The sequence below is a fragment of the Panicum virgatum genome, chromosome 3K (assembly GCF_016808335.1).
Source record: "Panicum virgatum strain AP13 chromosome 3K, P.virgatum_v5, whole genome shotgun sequence".
Taxonomy (NCBI): Eukaryota; Viridiplantae; Streptophyta; class Magnoliopsida; order Poales; family Poaceae; genus Panicum; species Panicum virgatum.
The window spans coordinates 44,840,800-44,856,833 of record NC_053138.1 but is presented as its reverse complement, the minus strand read 5'-3'; the positions used below and the strand labels follow the sequence as shown (position 1 = coordinate 44,856,833).

Below are 16,034 nucleotides of genomic sequence, written 5' to 3'. Positions count from 1 at the left end.
TTATGCATTCGAATATCCAATCTAGATAAAGTTTATCAACTAGTCTATATCTCTTCACTCACCGCCTTCCCTGCGGAAATATAAATGACACCCCAGTATACTCCCGGGTAAAATGCTACAGCGGTATTCCGTACGCTTGTGGATTTATTCGTGGTTCATGAAATACCTACCACCCCAATTGGCGTTTGCGGGCGTCATCGCTGTTTCCCGGTGGTGACGCTGGTAGGCGCCAACAGTCAACACCCCCCCAAGCTTAAACTTTTTCTCGTCCTCGAGCAAAGCTTAAACTGAGGCTCGGTGGATCAGGAGTTGCGTCAATGTTCGCACTCTGTAGGTACCTTGTGCACAACATATTACTCTTCCCATATGTACTGTGAATATGTTGTCTCATACCTAAGGTTCTGGAGGATGGGGCGTATTCATTTTTCATCCCTCGGTCTTGAGCTGTTGAAGGACTGAACAACCTTCACCAGAATATTTTCTGTTGCATGTTCAGGTTCCTAGCTCGGAATTTTGCAAGTTTTTCTTTCAAGAGCGATTCATATTCCCCAATGGTACTCTCAAGTCACTCAAGGTGTATGATCCTCACTCATGGTCGGAGTTTTTGACCATCTTCTTCCTATTCTAAGGCTGATATGTGGAGTTTATGGGTAGGAAGAACTTTGGTACCTTAGTTATCTGTATTGCTGAGCCGAAGAGTGATCCGTAGAGATTCAGTACTTAGCCAAATTCTGATCTTATGGAATAAAATGTCCAGGGGAGAGGAAGAAAATGAACTCACACATGGATGGAATTTGATCTTTTTATTTGAACTCCATATTTTGCAACTCTTTTAGGAATGCGGTATGTAATTTCTTTTTCTCTTTCTCAACATTTTTTTAGAGAAGATAACTCCATACTCTTCTGCAGGTAGGACATTGAATTTCTTTGGAGTTTTGGGATGGTAAGACCTTTTTGGGATGAATGGGCACACTGTGGAGATTTTGGGTTTGTGATTGTGGGGGCATTATGTCTAGCGAAGGTGGATGTCAATACCCGGAGTAGGTAACTGACATACCAGACATTTTGAGGCTAGCAAACAATGGGTGCGCAAAGGAAAAAGATCGGTAGATGGCAAGTACCATTCCCTGAGCGGACACACCATTCGACAAATCTCAATGTAACACAAGATAGCTCATAGAGGTTCATGAAACATGTAAAGCTCTAGGTAGGTCATCTAAACCAAGGGGGGAACCTTTATCATGATAAATTTTTCAAAAGAGTTCTGAGAGGTTCCCTACTAGAGCAAGCAGTTTTAAATCCGGTTTGGGCTATCTCGAATCCCGCAACAACTTAGACTTTGAAAATTAAACTCATGCTCCCATACATCCACATTTCAGTGGAACTATTATGTGCCAACTAGTTCAGGTACTAGAAGAGTAAAAAGTTATATATGAAGCACATAAGAGGCATGAATAGAGCAGCTATTTATCATTTCCAAAGCAAGAGCTTACACGGATTTCCATTCATACTAATTTTATTGAAATCATGAAAATGTTTTTAAGGTTTTTGGAATTTTTGTTACTAAATTATTATTATTATTATTATTATTATTATTATTATTATTATTATTCAATCTTTATTTGGAACTGGTATGGCTGCTGGAAGGACGGACGGGTGTGACGACTTACCTGGTGGTGTGATCCCCGCCCAAGCTTCAATGAAGCTCTTGCTCAAAAAACAAAAAGCTTCAATGAAGCTCAGTCCTCCTCATTGGAGTCCTACTCTCCCTCCTCGGGGTTGTTGACGGTCGTTAAGTGCAAAATATGACCGTCAACTATACTCACAAGAGAAGGAAAACCATGCCTCTTATTCACATATTTGTATCACTAACCTAGCTCCATAGTTGTTTTGGAGAATTATTGATTTCAGGAGCACAAGTCCGGAATAAGAAGAAAACACGAAGAATGCGCAGGCGAAGTCACAGAATATCACGTCCTGTGTAGCAAGAGCTAAAGAGGCCCACCTGACAGACCAAACCGACCAACCAAGCCCCGGCACTGACTATCTGACATCAGGGCCCACCAGGTAGTCTCCCAGAGAAGGACGGTGGCCAGAGGCGGCAAGGTGGGGCCGGCCGAACCCCTAGTTGGCCGAAGCCCCCCCCCCTCGAGTCCTGTCCAGGTGCATTTTGGCGGGAAGATGGATCTGATCCTCCTAAAGGCGGTTTGACATGTTTCCAAATGGGGAGATGGCGGGAACCGACCTCAAGCAATATAAGAAGGGCCTCTCACCACACACTCAACACACACCACTTGGAGAAGCCTCTCTCTCACACTCTCATTGTGACTTGTACTCCTTAGCATAGTGGAGCTAGGCTAGTACTTCAATTCCTTAGGGAATCCGGTCGTCTTGGGGTCGGCGAGCAATCCTCGGCCTCTGGTATGGCTTTATATTCCGACTCTCGTTATGCTATTCATAAAGAGCTCATTCTTGGTTATCTTGCTATGTTCTTAGTCTGCCTAGCTAAGTTCTATTCTTATTCAAGTTGTATTAGTTGCCTGCTTAGACCAGATGATCTGGGTAAGGATATCGGTTCGTTGTGCTTTTGGGCTTGCCTTAGCGTTTTACCTATCCATCAGAAGAGTGGGGGACCCAGGGGCACTAGGGTAGTGACCTCGTATGCGGGCATGGTGCCCGGGTACGCAGGATCCCTCGGATATGATGGTGCTCCACGGTGTGACTGGGGTAGACCGCAGGTGGTGACAACCCTGTCGGTTCACCGGGAAGCTTCTTCTCGGTTAGCGTACTCCTCGACGTTCGGGTATCGTGTAGGAGTTCATGCAAAGATGAAATGGACTGGATGTTCTCTAGTACGGGTCATTCTCCCCGATGTCCCTAATTTCCCGGCACCTGCATCTCTAAGCATGTGACTAACATAACTTCTCTGCTAACATAAATAGTATACTAGGATCATGTTTGCCTATGCTCCCACTAACCTTAGGTGTATTTGTTTATTCTTTATTCATGAGAGTTGGCTGATCTTGTGTGTGTCACATTACCCTCGATTATCTTTATTATCACTTACCCTTGTATGATTAGCAGTTTACACCTTATCTCATAATTGTTATGGTTATGTATCTAGTAAACATCTTTACACACCATAGCCATCCCTTGGGAAAATGTAAATAATGATACCCTGAATACTTCTGGGTGAAATGCTATAACGGTATATCCGTGCGCTTGCGGATCCTTCTGTAATCGTTAAGACATACCGCACGCCATCCCATGGCATCACCGCTATGGGGCGGCTGTCCCGGTGTTTACTTGGCACCGTTGCTGGGAACTAACCATTCCTAGTGATTGCGCTAAGAAATGCCAACAAGCATTTTTGGTGCCGTTGCCGGGGATGGCACTAGGTGTAAAGATTTTGCTAATGCATAAACATGGCATTGTGAATAAGAGGTAGCTACTGCTTATAGAGGCTAATATTATCTTTTGTTTTCTCCTAATTGGATAAAAATAGGGTAGTGTATGACTAGTTTTTCTTTGCCGACAAACTTTGTTCAAAATCCCGAGAAGCACATGAGAAGGGTCCGACCTCACGTCGTCCTTCCTCAGCTCTCGTTGTCGACAAGCGAGCCAGCTTTCCAGGCACCAGCAACAACAACCGAACCCATGGCTGAGAAGACTCTCCGTGACTTTTCTGTCCTTTCAGCCGCCAATGTGGCGACTGGACCCAACGCTGATGTTAGGGACATGAACATCGAGCTGAAGTCCGGCCTCACAAACATGGTGCAGGCTAGCCCATTCTGTGGCAAGCCAAATGAGGACGCCAACGCCCAGCTCTAGAACTTTCTGGAGCTCTGCAAGACCGTAACCATACGGGGTGTTACGACTGACATCATTAGGCTTTCCTTGTTTCCTTTCTCCCTCTTGGGGAAGGCGAAACAATGGTTTTATCAGAACAAGGAAACTGTCAGCACGTGGGACAAATGTTCCGCGGCGTTCCTCGCCAAATTTTTCTCGCTGGGCAAAACAAATACCTTGCGGGGAAGAATTTCAAGTTTCCAGCAGACAGGGATGGTATCCATCCCAGAAGCTTGGGAGAGACTCCAAGAGTACATACTCGCCTATCCTCATCATGGGATGGACGAGTGGCTCGTACTCCAAAGCTTCTACAACGGGCTAACGACTACATCAAGATCCCACTTGGACGCTGTTGCTGGAGGAGCCTATCTTGATCTCACCATTGCCAAGGCCAAGGCATTGATCGAGAAGATGGTCTCCAACCAGGGCTGGAATGAGGCGCGTTCCTAGCCCCGAACCAAGGGTGGAATGCATACCGTCAAGGAGACGGATATGCTTGTCGCCAAAATGGACCTCCTACTGAAGAAACTCGACGAAGGGAACAAACAACAAATGTCCGTTCCTGTCCAAGCCATGAACTCGTACTTGACATGCAAGGTTTGTGGTAATGGTGGACACTCGGGGAATGACTGCCCCGAGACCCGTGACGATGCGGCCTACATCAACAACAACGGGTTCCGTCCACAAGGAGGCCAAGGGTGGGGTCAAGCACGCCCACCATTCCAAGGAAGAGGTAATAATTTCAACTCAAATTTCAATTCGAACCAACCCTCCTTGAGAGATCTTGTCTTTGGCCAAGCTAAAATTAATGAATCTTTAAATAAAAAGCTTGCTACCAATGATAAAGTTTTAGAAAATATAAATACAAAAGTTAAAACTCTTTCTTCTGCTTTGAAAAATCAATTAAGTTTCAACAAAATGATAGAAATACAACTGGCTCAAATTGTCGCCGTCGTACCTACTGCTGAGTCTGGGAAGATCCCGGGGCAACCCGAATCTCCCGTTGAAACCGCAAACATGGTGTCTACTGGGTGGGGCAACCTTCCCCGGCAGGCCCCACGCACTAACCATGCAGGAAGGTACAATCCCCCCAGGAACGACGTTTGGGATGGCATGGTGGCAGCAGTGCAAAAGGATCCAGGGGTCCCCATGATCAACTGCTCGATCTACGTCAAACACTTTGAGCAATGTCTATGCTATCTGGGGGCAAGCGTGAACATAATGCCCAAGGTAATATATGAAGAACTTGATTATCCTGCTCTTTCCCCCACAACTATGCTCGTACAACTTGCAGATTCGACAGTTTGGTATCCCGAAGGGATAGCCGAACATGTCTTCGTATGAGTACAAGACTCCTTCATCCTTGCCGATTTTGTGGTAATAGATATGGAGGGCGACCTTGGAGTCGACCTCGTACTTGGGAGACCTTTCCTAAGATCCGCCAAGGCAAGGATCGATGTAGGAAGGGGAGAAATCCATTTCCGCGTCGGAAAGGAGGATACGTTTTTCAGGTTCAAGCAAAGGGAATAGCAGCGCTTCATGATACAACAAGATAGTGAAGGGCAAGCACTCTGGGGTTCACCCGAACCCCAGCCTGAAGTACCTATGACCACCCGAACCAAAAGAAGACGATCAAAGAAGGTGTGGCGTAAGGTTGAGAGTTCGGCCTCGTCCAGCTCTCCAGGAGGAGCCGACCAATGGTAAGTCAGTGCAGGAGAAAGGTCCCGCTCGTCAGACTCAAAACGACGAGCCCTTGCCGAAGGTAAATCGTTACTTATCTCATATTTAATTTTCCGCCAAATTTGCTTTTCTTGACTTTTGAAATTTTTCCACTGCATTTTTGAATTTTCAAAACACCATTGCATGCTAGAATCTTTTCTAGCACCTTTTCTATTTTTATAAGGATGCAAAAATATTTTCTGAGAATTCCAATCCTTTGAAAAATACTTTTGAAAATCTTTCAAGGCAAAGTTTGGCCCGGCACCCAAATGTTCAAAGCTTATTACCATTGGGGAGCACTTGGGCCCTGGCTGTCAGCCAGTGGACCCAGGGTGGGGCCGGCCGAACCCTTGGGTCGGCCGACCCAACCTTCCAACGGCTCGCTGTCAGCCTTAGCCGTTGTGCCCAGCTCCTCCCAACGGTACCCGGTCATTCTCCCTTTAAATAGAGGCCGAGGGGTGGGTGTTGAGCTCTCACACTCAACTCTCATTCACTCACACCCTCTCGAACTCTCTCAAACTTTGCTCTCAGGTTTTCATTGGATTTTGGCTCAAGTTTGATTGCAAGAAAACTCTCTCTCTCATTTCTTTGCTGCAAGATTGTCTACACACTTGGAGGAACAACATTCAGGTAAGAGTTTCATTTTCATTTCACTAACGTAACCCGAATTGAGTTGTTCTCATTCGTTCTTGTTCGCTCTTGTTGCAAGCATGAAGGGTGCAGGACAGAAGATATCCGGAGCTATCAAGAAGATGACGAGGTTAGGCTTGTCCCTTCACGGGGTGAGTCGAGCTCTTGTCATTCCCCCGAACCTACACCAACACCGACCACAATGGACTATGAACAAGACGAACAAGAAGAACAATACGAAGAGGTGCAAGCCGAACCGCAAGCCGAGGCCATGGAAATTGATGAAGATGACGCTCCCTACCTCGACTTGCGCGATGCTCATGAACGACAAGGCTACGCGCAAGAACTGAAGCTTTGTCCACACCCGAGCCTTCGATCCAGAACTCCTCATGAAAATGGGTATGTACGAAGATTTCGCTAATGTTTGGCACGCAATCGGATAGGACAACTTCATTCCCATTGAGGAGTATGGTTCTCGGCTTCTCACCATCCAATTTCTTTGCACTCTTCGGGAGGTGGAAAATGGGGTTTATTTTCGACTTTTCGGGAAGGATTATTTGCTTTCTTGGAAAACTTTTGCTAGCCACCTCGATTTCAACAAACGCTGGCCAATTTCTCTTGAGCAAGCTTGCCGCGGTTTTAATCGTCATGAATTTTGGAAGCAGATTTCGGGTCAAGTTGTCCATGGCAGATTTGCACCTCAGTGCAATGACATTCATAATCCAACTCTTCGCTTGATTCACAAGTGGTTAGCCATCACTCTCTTTTCAAGAGATGATGTCCGATCCGTGCGCAACGATGAGTTGCTCATTTTGTATGTCATGGTCAACAAGATCAAAATCTCCCCCGTGCAAGCTTTGGTTAAGCAATGGCTTTCGAATTTCAAGATGATGTGTCCTATCGAGTGTACTTCATTGATTACTCATATCACTACACTTGTCGGTGCCTTAGAAGGGAATTCCATTCCCTTCATTGAGGGTGACCGCGCGTATATCGATGAGTGTTATTTGATTCAAGGTCACACACTCAAGAGAGGCCCGGATGACTCTTTGATTGTCTTCTTCATGGGCTATACAAATGAGATTTCGCTGCCCAATGCAAAATTCCATTTGTATAATTGCTGTTCACTAACTATCCCTCTCATTCGACAAGAAGGGGGCCATAGGCATAGTGTTTCTAGTTTACCTGTCAGGATGACAAGGAGCAGGACCAGAAGGGAAGAAACGACATCACCGCCTCAGCATACTCAGACCTCATACCACCATGAGGCGGGTGGTTCGTCATGGCACAACACAAGTATAGAGGAGTGGGCACGGCAGGCCCCAGGGCGCCGGTTCACTAGTTCCAGCTCCAGTGGTTCACTAGTTGCCACTATGACTCGACAGATGGGCGAGCTGAACGTGCGCACCACCAACATCGACGAGTTGCTGGGCCAGCACATCGAGTCAACTCAGAACTGGCAGCGACACACTGGAGAGAGGATCCACAACTTGGAGCGACAACAGCAGCAGACTCAGGAGGAGTGGAGGGCCTACTACCGTTAGGCTGGGTTTAACCCCAACCAACAGCAGTGAGCCTGAAGTTAGCTTGGGGGGAGGAACCCCACGAGAGGTAACTTGTATCAAACTCTATCCTTTACCGCTTTCAAAACCCTGCATAAAACCAAACTAAAATTTGCAAAATTCTAAAAATTCATAAAAACTTGCATAACTAAAACCAAATAAAAATCTACAAAAAGTTAGAAAAATCAAAAATATTTTCCTTGCTTTAATATGTGTAGTAAGCATGATGTGAGTTTTCTTTGTTGAAATGATGAATAGTTGCTCTGTTAATTTCCTTCATATGCTTAGTTACAACTTTGTGCTCTACCTAGTTTTGGGTTTGTTGGCTATAAGTTCAAACCTTAAAACTTGAAACTTGTGGGTAGCAAAAGCATGAACCAAATCTAAGTTGTTGTGTGCTATGATATGGTTAAATAGAGTTGCTATGATCTTTTCTTATGTGATGCTTGATATCCGGAGTATTTCATTTTGAAAACACAAAAATATAATAAAGTTCCTCGATGATTTGAAATTTCTATCCAAAGCCATATGTTGATCTCATTGCAAACCATCCACATATGTAACTTGCTATCTCATTGAGCTTTGTCAAATTGTTGTGACCCTTAGTGAGATTCATTTTATACTCCCATGATCAAGATCACATACACGTGCACACCATATGCTATGCTTCTACACTTGGAGCAAGGACTCCACTTATCCATCCACAAAATAAAAACTCCATGCTTATGTATGACACCTATCTCTAAAAAAATTGCATCAAGGATATGGGGCTATGCAAAAAGAAAAGAAATAAAAGATGCATATCCAAAGAAGGTATGGCACATGCCTCGGCATGTCAAAAAAAAGATAAGAAAATAAAAGAAGCATACCCAAAGAAGGTATGCCACATGCTTCGGCATGTCAAAAAAAAAGAAGAGATAGCCCCTATCCAAAAGAAAGAAAGAGAGATGTTTCATACTAAAGAGTTTATACACCATCCACCAAAAATATCCACACACTTGCACATCTTGATCAAGGTTTATGACTTGTTTTTCCTTCGGATCCAGTCTTTGACATAGCAAAATATGATAAGCAAGTATGCCTTCAAATCCTCCATACCTACAGCTCCACCAAAAATAATCATTAGAGATAGGGTGAGGAAGAAAGGCTCAATAAAAAAAAGCCTTGGTAAGGAGTTATACACATCGAGCGATCCGAGAGATCATCTGAGGAACTTTATAAAATTCTTTTGAAAAAAAAACTTAACAAATACTCCGGATTGACAGTTGAACTAAGGGAAGAAATACAAGCACTCTATGATGCTATTCTGACTCTCAACCGCCAAAGATAAGATGAAGCTAAAAGCCCCACAGGAGTAAAGGTAAGAGGTAAGGACAAAAAGCCAACTTATTCAAAATTAAGGTAAGAAGCATTCGATTGTGCCTAAAGTATAAGTTAGAAATGTAACATTGCAGCAACTCCTGATCAACAAACATCAGCCATGTTTTTCTCGGGACGAGCAAAAAGCTAGCTTAGGGGTGTTGTTGACGGTCGTCAAGTGCAAAATATGACCGTCAACTATACTCACAAGAGAAGAAAAAACATGCCTCTTACTCGCATATTTGTATCACTAACCTATCTCCATAGTTGTTTTGGAGAATTATTGATTTCAAGAGCACAAGTCCAGAATAAAAATAAAACACGAAGAATATGCAGGCGAAGTCATAGAATATCGCGTCCTGCGTAGCAAGAGCAAAAGAGACCCACCTGACAGACCAAACCAACCAACCAAGCCCCGGCACCGACTATCTGACATCAGGGCCCACTAGGCAATCTCCCATAGAAGGACGGTGGCCAGAGGCGGCAAGGTGGGGCTGGCCGAACCCCTGGTTTGGCAGAACCCCCCCGAGTCCTGTCCAAGTGCATTTTGGTGGGAAGATTGATCTGATCCTCCTAAAGGCGGTTTGATATGTTTCCATACGGGGAGATGGCGGGAGCCGACCTCAAGCACTATAAGAAGGGCCCCTCACCACACACTCAACACACACCACTTGGAGAAGCCTCTCTCTCACACTCTCATTGTGACTTGTACACCTTAGGGTAGTGGAGCTAGGCCAGTACTTCAATTCCTTAGCGAATCCAGTCGTCTCGAGGTCGGCGAGCAATCCTCGGCCTCTGGTATGGCTTTGTATTCCGACTCTCGTTATGCTATTCATAAAGAGCTCGTTCTTGGTTATCTTGCTATGTTCTTAGTCTGCCTAGCCAAGTTCTATTCTTATTCAAGTTGTATTAGTTGCCTGCTTAGACCAGATGATCTGAGTAAGAATATCGGTTCGTTGTGCTTTCGGGCTTGCCTTAGCGTCTTACCTGTCCATTCGAAGGGTGGGGGACCCGGGGGCGCTAGGGTAGTGACCTCGTATGCGGGCATGGTGCCCGGGTACGCGGGATCCCTCGGATATGATGGTGCTCCACGGTGTGACTGGGGTAGACCGCAGGTGGTGACAACCCTGTCGGTCCACGGTGTGACTTCTCTGCTAACATAAATAGTATACTAGGATCTTGTTTGCCTATGCTCCCACTAACCTTAGGTGTATTTGTTTATTCTTTATTCATGAGAGTTGGCTGATCTTGTGTGTGTCACATTACCCTCGATTATCTTTATTATCACTTACCCCTGTATGATCAGCAGTTTACACCTTATCTCATAATTGTTATGGTTATGTATCTAGTAAACATCTTTAGACACCATAGCCATCCCTTGGGAAAATATAAATAACGATACCATGAATACTTCCGGGTGAAATGTTACAACGGTATATCCGTGCGCTTGCGGACCCTTCTGTAATCGTTAAGACATACCGCACGTCGTCCCATGGCGTCACTGCTATGGGGCGGCCATCCCGGTGTTTACTTGGCGCCGTTGCTAGGAACTAACCATTCCTAGTGATCGCGCTAAGAAATGCCAACATGGGTTCTCCTCCTCTTCTTGCTCATCAGAATTGTCTTGTTCGGGTTGCTGGTATGGCTAGGACTGCTGGTAGTCCAACCCTAGGGTGGATGAAGATGTTGGACACGCCGTACTGCATGGCGGCTATCAACCCCTAGTTCTGCTGAGTGAGCTGGGTGTTGTGTGTCATTGTCTCCTGCATCTGCTGTTGCTGTGTGCCAAGGGTGGTGATGCGGGTCGAGAGATCCGAGATGCTCCGCAGAACCGGATCCTCATAGTCAAAGTGTGCTGATGATAAAGGACCCACCTGTGGACCATAAGAAGGATGCATTCATGGAGGGTAGTAGGGTCCTTGTCTGCTGGTGTACCCACTACTGCCGGCCTGATATGAGTTCGGGATGGTATGGGTGTAGTATCATGTTGACGCTCCTTAGCGCCCAAATTTATATACCGTAAGCGCACGGGATCATGTAGCTTTTCCCTTAGAGTATTCCCCCAAGGTTTATCAATCCGTGGATCGACAAAGAACTACCCAAAGTTTTTCCATCTAATCTAACGGATCTATCCTAATATGAAGCATGAATTGCACATATAGAGTAACCTTTAATAGATATGAGTGTTGTGTAAAGGTTGATCTCATCCATGAACATAGGCGTAACCATAGCAAAACCAAAGACATGACTAGGCCTATTGTCATCTAGTTGTAGTTCAAGCTAACGAGCAAATAAATCATGCATCTCAATCAATGGCATCTTTAAACCCAAAATCTCCAATCCAATCCTTCGATACCCCATCTACTTAAAGCAACGCCCTGTCACGACGCCCCCCTTTGGACGAAAGCACCCTGAAGCAAGTCGAACCCCCTTTGGTAGTTCCACCATGAACCTCTAGCCACCATGACTACAAGATCATGCTAAGCGATCTATCTCGAAAATAGATCTAGAATGAAGCAAACCCAAAGAAAAAAATGAAATCGAAAGAGAGAACATGGTCGCTAAAAGATTCGGAAGACATGATTATCATTACTCATATAATAGATTCATTTGGATCGTCACCACCGAGTACATACCATTGACGACTCCAACTAGCTCATGAACTCCACCATGGCACAACCACGCAGGGAGGCCATGGCGGCTAGGGGCGGCCTAAGCCATCTCCTAGACAACTTCGAAGACTTGCGACGGCCGTCGTCTCCCTCCAGTCTTGGCCCTAGGTTAGTGAAATTCGGGGCTTCTCCAGACATGTGCTCTTTTAGGGTCATGAGCTTGACCAAGCGCAAAGCAAAATCGAGATTTGCAATTATTTGTAAACATATGCAACATAATCACATCCTCAATTAAATTTCATCAACAAAGTATGGTGTAATTAAATGCAGCATGTGTTTCGTGCATAGCGCAGAGCTCATTATTAGGCAGAGGTTCTTTAAACATGAAATAAACATTCTCAAGAAACTCTAGCCTATCATCATGAAAAGAACAAGGCATAGAATTTAAACTTTCATTCCGACTATCAGTTCGAGCATGAGATTTTTAAAGATTATCAACAAAACCAATAGAAGCTCGAGAATTCAATGTATACCTTGGCCTCGGAGCTTTTTTCATACTCATTGGAGTCATGGTGCTTTGTGCGAGATATCATCTTGATGTACTCTTCGTGGTCTGTCGTGGTTTGCTTCTCACGTCTCCATGTGTTGAATGTTGCGCTCTTGTAATCTGTCGTGGTTTATTTGCAACATCTTCTTTTGTCGAAGGTCGACCGCTTGTGCCTTCATTTGCCAATGTCATTGAGGTTATTCCTCTGCTCCAAGCCTCTGAATTTTATCATGTGTGCTTGATGAAAGCATCGCCCAAGCTCCGCTTCATTGTTGTCTTCGTCATCTTCTCTATCTTGTTCTCATCCCGTTGCTCCTGCCTCTTCTTCGTGGAATATCTCCTGTATACTCAACAGAACATATACTAAAATATAGATCTATTAAAATATTTATGAAATTACCTTTACAACGAGTGGTCATTCATCTTAAACCGAGTCCAAACGAGGGAGTTATGCCCGTTTCACTTTTGGCGCTGCGTGCTGTCCAGAAATTTTCAGAGTGCACACCCTTCAATGTTTTGGCCATAACCGCTTGTAGGAATCTCCGATTGACTTGGTTCTTAATTCGTTGGAACGGGAACTTCGTGGAGCTTTTGAATATCCAAAAATATGCTGCTATTTGCTTCTGAGGTCGAGCTGTACATTGATGAGAACAATACCTTCTTGTGAATTCATCCGAAGATGTCAATGATCTCGATCATGTGGTCTTTGGAACGTAGTGTCGTGCGTCCCTAGGCTTCAAGGTCATCGCCATTGATTACCAGCAAATATCATGGCTTCAATGATGTGTCTTCTCCATTGTTCTTGCTCTACCCAAGGTGTCGGGGTTGGAAGATGCTCCTGTGCTTCGTGTTGATGATCCGAACGATTTCCTTCCTTGATAGCATCACTCGATTAGAAGTATATCGAGCATCCCACTGGAGAAGATAGGTGGTGTCGTGGTTCTTCTAATCTTGTTGCCTCCAGCTTTGGTCAACTTCAAATTATCATCTTTTGCGTACCCAGCCTTCCAATCATCCTTTGACATCGTCATCACCTTCTTTGTCGGTTGCTACTGCCTCTGTCCTCATTGAATTCCCCTTCATCCAGTGCAGAACATATACCAAACTTCTACTCCATTGCAAGGTGCATCAAATTATCTTTCCAACAAGTGGTCATTCGCCCCAATCGGACTCCGGATAAAGAAGTTATGCTTGTTTTATTACGGCGCTGCAATCTGTCCAGTGGGATTTCAGAACGCGCAACGTTGAAAGATTTTACTATAACTCTTTACACCGATCTCCAAAGTTGATGGTTCTTGATCTGTTGGAAAGAAGACTTGATGGAGCTTCAAAACAATCTATTATTTTCTCATGGTACTTCTCTGATCTTGGATGAAAAACTCATCACAACAGTAACACTTCATAGATGATGATGATCGCACAATTTTCTTCGCGGGCATGCTTCATACCTATTGCTTGAACACACAATTCTTCCCAAAACATTAGTCTTTAAAATTAATTGACACAACGGCGTACCTTATTTATCATCTTTTGCTCTGGGGAGTGGGGACTCGATAGCGGATGCTGGGCCACTAACAAAAGTTAGCACCTACCACTAAAGAGCAAATCTTGATGTTGTTGCCGTCATGTCGATGTGGACGTTGTCGATGTTCCATGTCGAGGCTCCTCGATCATCTTGTTGCCGATTGTTGAAATTTGTTGAAGTGGATTATGGACTTCTCAAAGTCCAAGTTTGGTGTCTAGCTTTTTCCACCTGCTTTCAAGGACACAAACAAGAAAACAAGGGTATATGCAATAATAAAAATTAGGGTTAGTCTAAAAAAACTAGATAGATCGCACTAGGGTTCGAGTTGCCGATCCCCGGCAACGGCGTCAGAAAAGCTTGTTGACGCTCCTTAGCGCCCCAATTTATATACCGCAAGCACACGTGATCGTGTAGCTTTTCCCTTAGAGTATTCCCCCAAGGTTTATCAATCCGTGGATCGACAAAGAACTACCCAAGGTTTTCCATCTAAACTAACAGATCTATCCTAACATGAAGCATGAATTGCACATATAGAGTAACCTTTAATAGATATGAGTGTTGTGTAAAGGTTGATCTCATCCATGAACATAGGCATAACCATAGCAAAACCAAAGACATGACTAGGCCTATTGTCATCCAGTTGTAGTTCAAGCTAACGAGCAAATAAATCATGCATCTCAATCAATGGCATCTTTAAACCCAAAATCTCCAATCCGATCCTTCGATACCCCATCTACTTAAAGCAACGCCCTGTCACGACGCCCCCCTTTGGACGAAAGCACCCTGAAGCAAGTCGAACCCCCTTTGGTAGTTCCGCCATGAACCTCTAGCCACCATGACTACAAGATCATGCTAAGCGATCTATCTCGATAATGGATCTAGGATGAAGCAAACCCATAGAAAAGAACAAAATCGAAAGAGAGAACATGGTCGCTAAAAGATTCGGAAGACATGATTATCATTACTCACATAATAGATTCGTTTGGATCGTCACCACCGAGTACATACCATTGACGACTCCAACTAGCTCATGAACTCCACCATGGCACAACCATGCAGGGAGGCCATGGTGGCAAGGGGTGGCCTAATCCATCTCCTAGACAATTTCAAAGACTTGCGGCGGCCGTCGTCTCCATCCGGTCTTGGCCCTAGGTTTTCGTCGAGTTCTGGGTGGATGGATGCCACGAGTTGAATAAGGTGCGAGCTATTTATAAGCCGAGGAAGCCACCAGTCGAAGGGGAGGCCGAACCGCCTCGGAAATGGGATAGGCCGGCCGGCTCATGGGCCTAGGCCGGCCCGCCTACCCTCTTTCGGGCCCGCCTCGGTCTCATCTTTCGCGTGTAGACTCCTCGTATCTTCTAGAGTTTATGTCCTTCACGATTGCACCCCTTTGGACGTAGTTATCTTGGAGATATCTTCGAGGAAAGGATAGGATAGGGAATCCTTCCTTAAATCTTCATTTGCTTTGCTTAATCCCGAAGTATCTTGATCTCATCTTTGTGGGCTTGGTCCTTTGGGCTCTCTTGGAGGATGGATGTGCATGAATGGGCTTAGAATTAACATGGGCTTTGGTCCTTCCTTTGGGCTTTGGCCTTCGTCTTTCTTCGTGTTGGCGCTCGATCACGGGCCTCGTCATTTCATGCTCCAAAATAGGCCAAAAACCTGCAAAAACGAAGTTCCTCCAAAATATATGTGCAAATATGAAAATGACCAATAATTAGGCCGGGGTTAGGACGGTTAGTGATTTTGATATTAAATTCATGGCATTATCAAGGATAAACAAGGGATAAAATGGGTACTTAAGGAGCGCCAACATATCATATGCCTCTTTCTAACTCATGTTCTATGTGGAAGGCCCTGTCTGTGCTGTGGTGTATCCCGGGGGTGCCTGTCGTGATGGTCCTTCTCCGGCTTGCTACTGTTCGCGCCAAGTCTTGCTACTTGTCTGTGGCCCTGCAACACTCTGCCGTGTGGGTTCTCTTTTCTCCATCTGCAAGGTTTGGCTTTTTCACCATGTGGAGAGAGAGTCTCTGGCATGGCAGCTCGATCTCCCTATCATACCCGGGGTAACACATAAAGATAGAGTTCCTGGGCCCCTCTTGCATCATGTGCCCTTGCACAAAATGCTTGAGACTGACCTCGTATCTGTACGCCTCCATCTCGAGAAAGAAGGTGACTTCAGCATTTTCCATCACACCGATATATCTCGCAATGCGAGTGACTAGAGAGGT

At 45.0% G+C, this 16,034-nt stretch overlaps 1 non-coding gene across 1 annotated transcript; it reads right to left on the bottom strand.

The window, feature by feature from the left end:
* Nucleotides 1-4,023: 4,023 nt before the first annotated feature.
* Nucleotides 4,024-4,130, bottom strand: LOC120701618. The gene has a single exon (XR_005686183.1). It is a non-coding gene; the product is annotated as a small nucleolar RNA R71 (small nucleolar RNA).
* Between the last annotated feature and the right edge of the window lie 11,904 nt (nucleotides 4,131-16,034).